We start from the raw sequence: 11807 nt of genomic DNA, 5'->3' as shown, positions 1-11807 counted from the left end.
TGTCAAAGTCGAGAATATATAGAGTAAATGGTAAATAAAATCAGCTTGTCCTGGATTTGGAATCAAATTTCAGCTGGATAAGTCATTGCTCTGCTGATTTCCCCTTTGAAAGCCTCATTGCTATGTAGTGCTGTGTGCCCTGAACATTGTGTCTCATGCAACCTGGCCACAGTATTAGCTTCATTTTAGTGGCAGATGAATTGATCTCTTGTGTAATGAAGGTATTTCTCCTGTACTGACAGCCAGAGAAAGACATATGCAAAATGTGAATGTGTCTTTAAAATTCAGTTTAATCTTATCTGGCACCACACACTAGAAAATGCTGTTCTCATATGGCTATTGCAGGATGCCACTTTAAGGCAGTTAAGAGTGGTTAGGTGCCTTATCTGGGTGCATTTCCATAATTTAACATGTCAGGATTTCTTTTAAATTTAACCTTAATTCTGAATTTCCCAAATTTGTTTTGAAGATTACTACAACATCCCTGTAATCTCTCTCCTCGCTACCCCAGTTTACTGATATATATGCTCAATTTGTACTTTCATTTAATGTAGGTTTTCTCTGGGATTATAGAGAGACAATTTATAAATCTTGAGGCCTTGAGCTTTTGGATGAAGGTGGTTGATACATGTGAAGTATTATTATAGATTGGATAGGTGAATCTTGTGATTTAGTGACACATCTGAACTATGCCACCACTAACAATGCAGGTTAAGCGAGCGAGCGAGAGAGAGAATGTGTGTGAGTTTGCATGTGTAAAAAGACCACCATTGGCCTCTGTTTTTGCCCCTTTACACAATCTATTGATGTGTAAATCTTCTCTGCTGCATCTTCTACCTTCTGGAACAGCTTTTGTGCATCTTTCTGCCTTATCAATTCCCCACTGAATTTGAAAGCTTATCTGAAAACATATCTTCTCCCTTGCCAGTAGGGAGTCTTGATTTCTTTCAACCACTCCTGTTTATTATTTTTTACTTTACAACTTTATTATTTAAGCCAGTAAAACAGTTAAAATATTAACAAGATTTCTTTCTCCCTGTGTATCTTATCCACATGAGAAATCCAGTTGACTTCAGCCAGTTATTTGCATGCAGAAGGTGAGCAGGATTTGGCCCTCGTTCTGGCCATTTTATGCATGTGCACATTCTCTCTCTCATGGGGTGATGGCCTTAATGCATTGGTTTTTCAGCAGCAAGTGATTTCACAACTGCTGTGATGAGTAAAATTTAAACAGATATTTTCTGTTTAATCATGTAATGGCTTATTTATACAATGAGAATTTTAGTTTTAAATATTTAACTTGTTTCTGGATTCACTCAGCTCTTGTGCCCTTTGTTCTGCCCTCACATTTGTTATACATTTCCCTGGTTGGATGCTATTATTAAAAGTCTCACCTTCAAAATAATTTATTTTACACAACATTCAAAAAGAAAGGTTTGTTTTAAAGATGACCAGTTGGTTTGTTTAACAAAAAGAGAACTAATTGTAATCTTGTTGGTTCACATTTCAACTTATTCCAAGCCTTTCAGATGAAATATGCTTCTTAAAATGTAAAACAACAACATTCCAGAGTCAACGAAGCAACAGAACTCGGTGGACAGTTCATTCTTCTGCCTAGAGCTTAGCCAGATTCAAAGGGGATTGGATATTCATATGATATGAATATCCAGAATTATTACAGTTTAATTCTAACAAACAGTTTGGGAAGGGAAGAAAACATCATGTGTCAGGGCTTAAACCAATTCTAATTATTAAGGATTAAGATGAGATCTTCTTATAGAGCAGATTACCACACATCTACCTATGATAGAGTTTGTTGCAGCTTCCTCTGGAGCATCTGGATCTGGCAACTTTTGGAGACAGATGGACCATGGGTTGGTTTCAGTATGGTACTTCCCATGTTCCTATATCAGCCCAACTCATGTGCCTAGTCAGGAATGGTGCCCAATTCAATACTCACTGATGTCACTGGCAGTATTTCCATTGATTTCTCTTGGTGTAGAATGGGGCATTTGCTGAAATGGCTGCTTTAAACAACTTTGGGAACTTCTAGCATTCAACACAGTACACTGCCTGAGAGCATTCTTAATGATCTGTAATAGTTTTTATGCAAGTGTTCCAATGCAAAAAGAGTAATTTAAATTTCTGGGTCAAATCCAGTCACCCAGCTCTCCTTCCAAGCAGCTGATCTGGATGCTAGGGAAGTGGAAAGGGGAAGGAAAGACAATTTGAGGTTGCAGTAAATGTCATGGCCTTAATAGGTACCCTGAGGTGGGAGGCGAAGGGTAGATCTGTCCCCCCCTCACCATTTGTCCATCATTACAAACACTTCCTTTTTTCCAGAGCCACATTATCAGGATAAATTACACATCATCCCATTCTGTTTTGATAAATAGATTCCACTGTATCAATAACATACCATATAATAGGATAGGATTATTGATACATAAATTATGTATATATGGGTCACAGGCAATCGGTACTTATTCTACATTTCATCTATGTGCACCCTTTACAAGATAGTACAACAAATACATTAATTAAAAATAAAAACCTTTCAGCTAAAGAAGGGAATATCTTAAAAAAAGAGTCACCTCAGACATCTGTGGTGCTACATGAACTAATAGTACTATCCCTAGCCACAAAGTAACCACCTGGAAACCACAATAGAGGGATCAATGCCCAGTCATTCCAGGATTGGTATTTAACAAGGCATGGGGAAGTGACAGATAAAACATCAAGGGTTAAAAAGGGTTCTACTTGATTAGTTATAGTGAGTACAGCATCCATGCAACAGAAAGCAACATCATGCAATTATTGAGACAGGAGCATATGATCAGACATGATCAGTCTTACATCAGTGTGAGATGTAGCTTACACTTATCTATACCACTGTTACTGAACCTGTTACCCAAACTTTCCTGTGTTTTACTGTGCACCTGGGATCAGAAAAACCTTAGTCTGAACATATGTATGACTAGTGTGAAGTTAACAGGAGCTACTGAGTGATCAGTAATTTTGAATTTCAGGTGTTTTATTTAAGTGTCAGAATATAGATTTAGGAGCTTAAATTTAAGCTTTTGTAAAAATCATGTGTTAATCTGTAGTGCAGAGACAAAATCGCTCACCTGTCTCTCACTAAAACTCCTGCCAAAAGGGAAATGATAGAGTGATATGATAGAGAATATAAAATATTAGTGTATTAGAACTGAACAAGTAATTTGCAGCGAGTAATTTGCTCTATGAATTTAGAACCCTTCTCTTCATGAGGAATGTCTGCAAACTGATCATGATTTCCTTTAATTTATTCATCATTCAAATGTATTCATTAAATTATTTTTATGCTGTGGATTAAACATGTTGTGCATGTCTGGTACCCAATACTGAAAAGCTGGGCTCTGTTGGTTAGTAATGATTGGTTGCACAAGACAACTAGCATTGTTTCTGTTCCCTTGTTTCTATTCCCTGATTTGATGACCCGGTGCACTTGAAGAAGCTAGTGAGGCCTCCAAGGGGAGGCAGACATTCAGGGAAAAGTATCAGATAAACAGGATTAACGATTCCTTTCTGTGCCAATCAGGCCATCCCTGAGGCATCATTCTTAGAAAAATCAGATTAGCATAAGTATTGTCTGGGTGCAGTGTTCAAATCTAGTTTTCTAGCTTCAGTCAGTAATTCCATGTACCTGCACAGTCCTAGCTGTAAAGGACACAGTCAGATCTTTGCCTGACTCAGATGACTGTCTCCATTCCATGAAATCCTGTCCAGTTCCCCTTGACGCAACCAATCTCATAAATTGGACCACACCCAGTGTGACTACTCTCATGCTTGAGTTTACCTTGCCTGGTTAAAGTACTCAAGTGCATGACCTTAACATACACTTCCATGCCTTTTATTGTGAGGAAAACTGATCTTTCACAGAAAAAGAAAAAGGGGATGTGACTGTGGCTCCATAGGATTCATTTTTCAGTCTTATTGAATATTTGTAGGCAATTATTGTGGAATTCTCTAAACTCTACAATTTATCAAGTCTCCCTCTATGGTAGTTTCTCAGAAATCCATTTCTTATTTTGATTTATATATACAATGGCTCAAATTCTGTTGTTAATGTGGAGTAATTCCATTGATTTCAATGAGATAATGAACCTTATGCTTAAAGGTTTAAGGTAGTTTCTAACTATTAGGCATACTTTGCATGGTAAGTTATTCCACATCTGCCTCCTATGGAGTTCTTGAACCTTCCTCTGAAACATCTGTACGAGCCACTCTCAGAGACAGATACTGAACTAAATGGACCATGGATCTGATCCAGTCTGGTACTTCATAGACTTTAAGGTCAGAAGAGACAATCATGATCATCTAGTCTGACTTCCTGCACATTGCAGGCCACAGAACCTCACCCACCCACCCACCCACTCCTATAATAAACCCCTAACTTCTGGCTGAGTTACTGAAGTCCTCAAATCATAATTTGAAGACTTCAAGTTACAGAGAATTCATCATTTGCACTAGTTTAAACCTGCAAATGACCCATGATGCAGAGGAAGATGAAAAATCCCCAGGGTCTCTGCCAATCTGCCCAGTGGGAAAATTCCTTCTTGACCTTATATACGGCAGTCGACCCTGAGCATGTGGGCAAGACCCACCAGCCAGACACCTGGGAAAGAATACTCTGTAGTAACTCAGAGCCCTTCCCATCTAGAGTCCCATCACCCACCCTCAGAGATATTTGCTGCTTGCAGTTGTGGATCAGCAACATGCCATTGTAGGAAGTTTCATCATACCATCCCCTCCATAAATGTATCAAGCTCAGACCTGAAGCTAGTTAGGTTTTTTGCCTCCACTTCTCCCCTTGGAAGGCTATTTCAGACCTTCATTCCTCTGATAGTTAAAAATCTCTCTCTAATGTCAGCCTAACTTGTTGATGGCCAGTTTATATCCCTTTGTTCTTGTCTCCTATGTTTAACGGAGACACTCCAATTTACACTGGTGCAAATGAGAAGAATTTGGCTCAAAGCTTTGTTTACTCAGTCCCATCCAACTATATTCCATCTATCTATGCAACTTGTCCTTTGGACCTGCTCAAATTTCTGATTTCCCTCTATATGGATTCAAAATATTTGTTCATTTCACTTCCCATTATGTCTACAAACAAGCAACGCTGCAGATGAAAATTTTGGTTGAAGTCTCTCCTCTATATATTAAATTGTTAAATCACTTTGTGAGATCTTACATACACATCTTGAAAGTACAAGTCTAGAAAAAGTAATGTATTTTCTTTCCATTCTGACTCTGAGGTCACATGAGAACCCCGGAGTGATGTCAGAAATGGCAAAAAATCATTACTATGTTGGATAATGGAGGGTTATTAATAATTTTCCCTCTTGATGCCAGATGACTGTAGTGCTATTAACTCAGATATTAGATTGGGCTTGTGCATTTATCTTTGAAAAAAATAATCAATACATGGATCTGAACCTATGTTCAAGTGAAAAAAGGTCACTAGCTCAATAAATTTTCATGCTCATTCATCTGACTTAGAAATCCAATCAAACAGGTATTTTAGCTATGCTATCTAGTGGCACTTAGAGCTAAGAAAAGTTAGATCTCAAGCCCATTTTCTGTCAGGAGTAGTCTATATTTAATCCTCCTCTTCCTCACATGCCCCATAAGAATCTAAGGATGTTTATCAATTGATAAGATTTCTTTGTGGATCAAGAGAGGCAAATTTTGATAAATAAAACCCCTATTAAATAACTTCTTTTCACCACTCCACTTTTCCTGATTGAAAATAAGAGGAAAATAATCCAATTATTTCTCCTATTTGTTTCTAAAAGCTTTAAGTTAGCTGGTTAAGAATGTTCCATCTAAGTTTTTTCAGTGGAAAATGTAGTTTCTGAAAAGTCAAAATTTTCTGCAGGAAAATTTCATATTGAAACAAATTAATTCAGTTCAGCATTAATCTGTGTCTGAGCTACTGTAGTGCCTCATGGGAGTTTTAGTTTGAGAGACTCATGCCCCCCGTTCTCCTCTGTGGACAGTGCCCTGTCTGGACTACTTCTTCCATGATGCACTGCAGTCTCTCCTGTGGTAGAAATTCCATGGTGCTTCATTGAAGTCACATGGCCAGTATGCATCATGGGAGATGTAGTCCAGTCAGGGAGCCCCCAAGCTGGAACCAAGCCAGAACAAAATGTTTTAATTCAAAAATGTCTAAATGTTTCATTTTGATTGAAAACATCAAAATTAAAAAAAAAGATTTTCCAAAAAAATCTTGATTCAGAACTTTCTGTTCAATGAAAAATTTCAATATTTCAAATGAATCCCAATTTGAGATGAAAATAAATTCTAGAATATCAGAAATTCTGATATTTTACCAGCTCTATTATAAGTACATTATTTGCTTTTATACAATTTGGAGAAGCCTGAGTGCAGGATGATCTCCAAATAATGAGTGCAATCTTAGGACATGAACAGAGGTCAGGGCTATTTTTAAGTGCATCATTAATCTTGATTTTCTTTTTTTGCAGTTGTGGACTGATATATTTTATGAACTGAATATTTATATTAGATTCAAAGTTTTTGGAACTTACCTAAAGGGATTACATTTGCTTTGTTGTTGTAGCCATGTTGGTCCCAGGATATAAAAGAGACAAGATGGATGAGGTAACAGCTTTTATTGGACCATCTTCTGTTGGTGAAAGAGACAAGCTTTCAAGCTACACAGAACTCTTCTTCAGGTGACCTTGGGCAAATCATTTCACCTCTTTGTGCTTGTGTTTCCCCACAACCTCATTTTTTGCATCTCTTATCTATTTAGACTGTAAACTCTTCAGGTCACAGACTGTCTCTTACTACTTCATTGTAAAGTATTTCACATAATGGGGCCCTGATCTTGGTTGAGGCCTCAAGTGCTAAAAATAAACAATAGAGAGGTATTGGTTTCACTACTAGACCTCAATCTTGCAATGAGCTGTGAACATAGACCCCCTTCCTCATACTCAGCCTCATTAACTACACTGGATCTCTGGGCAAGTGCAAGGACTGGATCCACCTGCATGGACCTCACAGCAGGATTGTGATGTAACAGGTCTTAATACAAATTTAGATTTCCAGCATCAGCTGCTTTATTATAACTAGTGATTTATTATTGATCAATTATACAGCTCCTCAGAGTGTGACGCAGCTTTGCAGATGCATAGGACAATGGATAGATCCTTGCCCCAGAGAGCTTACAAGCTATGGGTTTGATCTTTCAAAGAGATCCTCATGAATGGACCCCGATTTCCCACACAGGGTCTCACTAGAGCCAAGGGGACTGTGAATTGAATCTGGGTCTGAATGTGCAGATCTTTTGCAGGACTGGGCAAACACTGAGAAAAAGGAATGAAAAAGAAGTGGGAAGGGATGCAGAATGAGCCCTTTCCCCCTTTTTCTGGTAGCATTTTATGGCCACTGTGACAAATAATTGGAGCAAGGAACAATGAGTCACCTTTGTAGTGGGCCCTGCTCCTTCTTAAATGGGCCGGTCACCCAGTGACAAGCTGGGAGAGATAGAGATGCAGCAAACAGCAGCCAGTTATATCATGTCTGTGTTAAAGCTGCAGTTGTGTCTCTCTGCCAGTTTTAAAGCAACCACTGCTGGGAAAATTTACACATTGTCTTACACGTTCTTTTGGTTAAATGCATGAGCACTCTTCAGTCTTTGAAAAAAATGCGGTAATGTTGGATTTTATGGGGAGTGTGGTGGAAAGCAGCAAGAGAATTTGCTCCCTACCTTAATCTCTCTAAGCCAATTTGGGGTCTGAGTTGCTCTCTTGGAACTTGAAATTGGCATTTGGGCTGAGGTCTGTGAAAGAGAAAACAGCCTGCATGCTGTTTGTGACATCTCTGTTCCAAAAACAAGCTGCACTGAGAACATCGCTGATATAATCTGAAGTGGGAAGCAACCTTGCAAGGCCCTGACATCTGATATCATTTGGCAAGGGGAGTTCTTATCAATTAGGGAGTCATCAAGGAAGTTGCCCAGTTTCAACAGTTTGTTTCAAAATATGTAATGCTTAGCTAAAATCACCAGATTATTCTGAGTGGCTGGACACTTCTTTTGATCAATGTGCATCAAGCATTCAGTCATAACTGTCAAGGAGTTTATTATTTAGTCATAATAATAATAGCCTATATTGAATAAACGCGGTGCATCAGGAAGCAATACATTCAAATATTTACTCTTGTTCAGTCTTATCGTAATGGTGGCTGTTTGTGTGTCCTGTCTATGAGTGATGTTTGTTTCTGATGAAACATGAAAGAGAGCACGCAACACATTCAAACCCATTTCTGGTAGGTAAGTCTCACTGAAATCAACTCCATACCAACATGTCCAAGGGGTTTGTCTCCTCTGGTTTGCCTGTTTCCAAAGCTCTCTCTTTGGAAAGTTTTGCTACTTTAGTAGTGTTCTGTCCTCTACCCCCAAAACCCCTGTTGTATTTTGGCTCGCACTTCTCTTAAACCTCCCTGTTCGCTATATGAGCTCTGGTAATAATGTGCAAAAGCAGCTGTGGTCTCTTCTGCTTTCTAGGACAGTTTATTATACTGTGGGTGAATCATCATTGTCACTGCCCTTTGAGGACTGTTTCATTAGCTGGAATATCAACAATCAACCCATTCTATTCCCAGGTCTGTTTATTGGACCTGTACGCCTGTCCAATATTTCATACACCAAGTGATTTATGTCTTTCCTACAAGACTGTGTAACACTTTGACTGAATCCATTTGTGTTGGGCTTCCAGCTCTTTAATTTTTTGTTTCCAGAGCAGTTTTTTCGTCAAGTCCCAGTTTCTCTCTCTGCCAGGGAAAGAAAGGCTATAATTCAGCCTCTGAAAATGTTCTTTAGGGCCTCCCACTAAGTTCCCAGAGAACTATCATTCCCAATTTTCAGAGAGCCTGCTTTCACTCTGACAGTGACTTTAAAGTGGGCTTTTCCTTAAAAGGAATGATTTTAAATGTCAGGTTTCAGTAAATGGGTATTAGGCAGCCTTCAAGCCAGCAGACCTGGCATATGCCTTGAATGAAAAGAGGGGACATTGCAACAATCATGCAGGTCCAACTGGTGGATTTTTCAGGGGGAACCTCTCCTAGAATGGATACTAGGGACTGCTGATAAGCAAATTTTGTGGCTTCATCTTTCACAGCATTAAATTCAAGCTTCTCATCCTCCCCTGAAAAATCCTATATAATCTCACCCTAATCCTTAGCTCTGTTCTCATTTGGTCTTGTTTCTTACATTCCTGCAATTTCTCTCACCTTCTTTTTCTCCCATGTGGCTTTTATGCAGCCCTCTAAACCTGGATCAGTTTCCCCTTCCATCCCCTTTTTAGCTGCCAAGTTCTTGTGTTTCAAATCTCTCCATAAACTCTGCTTCATCAGGGAATTATCTTTTTAGCCATACCCAGCAACCCCTGCACCCTCAGTGTTTGGTGTGGTTTTTCCCCCCCTCTTGCCGTGTATCTTAGAATCTGAACCTCCCACAGCTTGGGTGCTAGGTAACCAGGGGATTCTAACAGCTACATTTATTTGGCCCTAATTGGCTTGCCTCTCTTGCCATGTTATACTGCCACAGGTGTGGTCAGCAGCAGCCAGGCTAGATCCTCCTCATTATAAAAAAAGAGGGGGCAGCTGGCAAGGTGTTCTCTGGCAGGGCTGCAGGGTCTCTCTCTCCCACTTGGTCTGAAATAATCAGAATTTGGTGATGTTCCAGGCATACTACAAAAGATAGCTATTTGAGAGGGCTGAGGGTATGCTTCCTATAATGAAAGAGGAGTGGAAAGGAGCTTTGAAGGTAGCTGGCTGGCTACATTCTTGTTTACATGATTACCTGAATGTTGCTGCAACTGAATTGCATTAATAATGGTGTAACATGGCAGGGCTTCTTGCCAGCCCAAGCATACACTGCCATGCCCAGTCTCCTTTAACAATGTTTATTGTCCAGACATAAGCAAATAAAAACATTCCCTTAACTCACCAACTGTCTGAAGTGTTCACAGATGTCACACCCAGGGTCTCTGGTGATCCTGCTTTGAGTCTCACAACTTCCCAGTAGCAGCTAGCTCTGCTACCTTCCTAGCTCCAGTGACCCACCCTAGGTATTAACTCCACATCTCTGTGATTTCTACTTCCCAGGCACAGCCTGTCCCACTTACTCCGCCCTTTCCTGCCCTCTGACAGGTCTCTATAGCCCCAGGGGTAGCCCTTCCCCCTTAAATTAGCTCAGTTGGGCTACCAGCTGTGACAGGAGCAATGTCTGGTCTACTCAGAGAGACTAGCTGTTCTGTGACAGTTCAATGGGTGTCTTTTCATTATTTAAATCTAATATATAAAATAAATTTGGCAGGGGCTTCAGGAGCAATCAGTTTTCAGCTTTGAAAACAGGCAGCTAGACCACCTCTCCTATGAACCTTACTCTAAAATGGTGGACACAACTTCATAAACCTGCTAAATAACAGATGCCAGTGAGAGGCCTGATCAGCCATTGCCCTTCTCCTGTTGTATACCATTGACTTGAGTGGCCTTGCCCTGGCAAAAACCAAGAATAACACAGTAGTGAAGAAGGGCCAGAAAGAAAGGGTTTCTTTAATTGCCTCCGCTATACTTGTAAGCATAAGACCTCATTTATGCATGCACAAACTAAGTAAATACAAGCCATTATATTTGTTTGAACATGCCATTGACAAAGGTGCATGTGGATGGATGGAGTCCTTAATATTGTGGCATAGTTAAGGAGACCCTTTGAACATTTCATTGAAAGTGCTATGCCCTCATGTAGCCCCCAATTCCCCCCACCACTCCCAGGCTCCTGAGGACAGACAGGTTGTAACCACTGCAGTTCTGCTGCATGGGTGGGGAGGGACAGAATACCAGGAGTTGACTCAGGAGATGTGCCCCTTATGTGCTCACAGAGCGAAGCCTTGCCCAGGGCTTCTAGTCTGACTGCAGTTAGGATCTCTTTAGAGGCAGGGTGGGTTGTGGCTGCAGGATCTACTGCTCTGAACATCCTCCAGTTTAAACCCCTCTCTCTGCTGTGGAGAGTGCAGGTACAAGGGCCAGGGAAGTTGTAGTAATGTCACAAAGTGGCTCTGCTCCTGCTCTGTACTCTGGAGAGGACTCCTCCAGTACCCAGCTGAGTTACTCAAACTGCATATTGGGGCAGGATTTGGACCTTTATGGATAAGACCTTCCATATATTCTAAAACTCTTCTGAGTTGAATGTTTTTGTCAGACAATTAGACCTGACGAACCTTATGTTACCTGGGCTACAGTATCTTGGTTTGCCTCATTCAGACATATCTCAAATACTTTGGACAAACACAAACATGTTTAGTCTTTTTAGTCTTACTTAATTGCCAAAAGGTGTATTTCTTTACATTGGCAGTCCTTGAGAACAACTTCAGCACGGTATCAGATTAACCCAGTATTAGACATGGCTCCACTGGAAAATGTTGTGTATTCCTCTTTGGCTGAATGGCAGAGTTTGTCTTTACATAAACACACACACTCATCTGACCCAAGATATTTGCAAAGACAGGAGCATAAAGCCTGTGTGAGATGCCAGCTAGCTGTGTATGTCCAATTTTCAAATGATATTTAGTGATTGAAAGAGGGCAGTTTTCGTCTGCAAAATTGGAAACATGTTCAGATTTCTTTTGTGTTAGAAAATGCCAAACCACAAAACCAGATTCAAAATACTGCATAAAGCTCTAACATAATTTTTAAAAACTGAAGGCCAGGAGAGAAGCATGCATATATCTGAGGGC

This window comes from Gopherus evgoodei, chromosome 6 (assembly GCF_007399415.2).
Source record: "Gopherus evgoodei ecotype Sinaloan lineage chromosome 6, rGopEvg1_v1.p, whole genome shotgun sequence".
Classification (NCBI taxonomy): domain Eukaryota; kingdom Metazoa; phylum Chordata; order Testudines; family Testudinidae; genus Gopherus; species Gopherus evgoodei.
The sequence above is the reverse complement of the archived record's forward strand: the minus strand, read 5'-3'. Positions refer to the sequence as shown.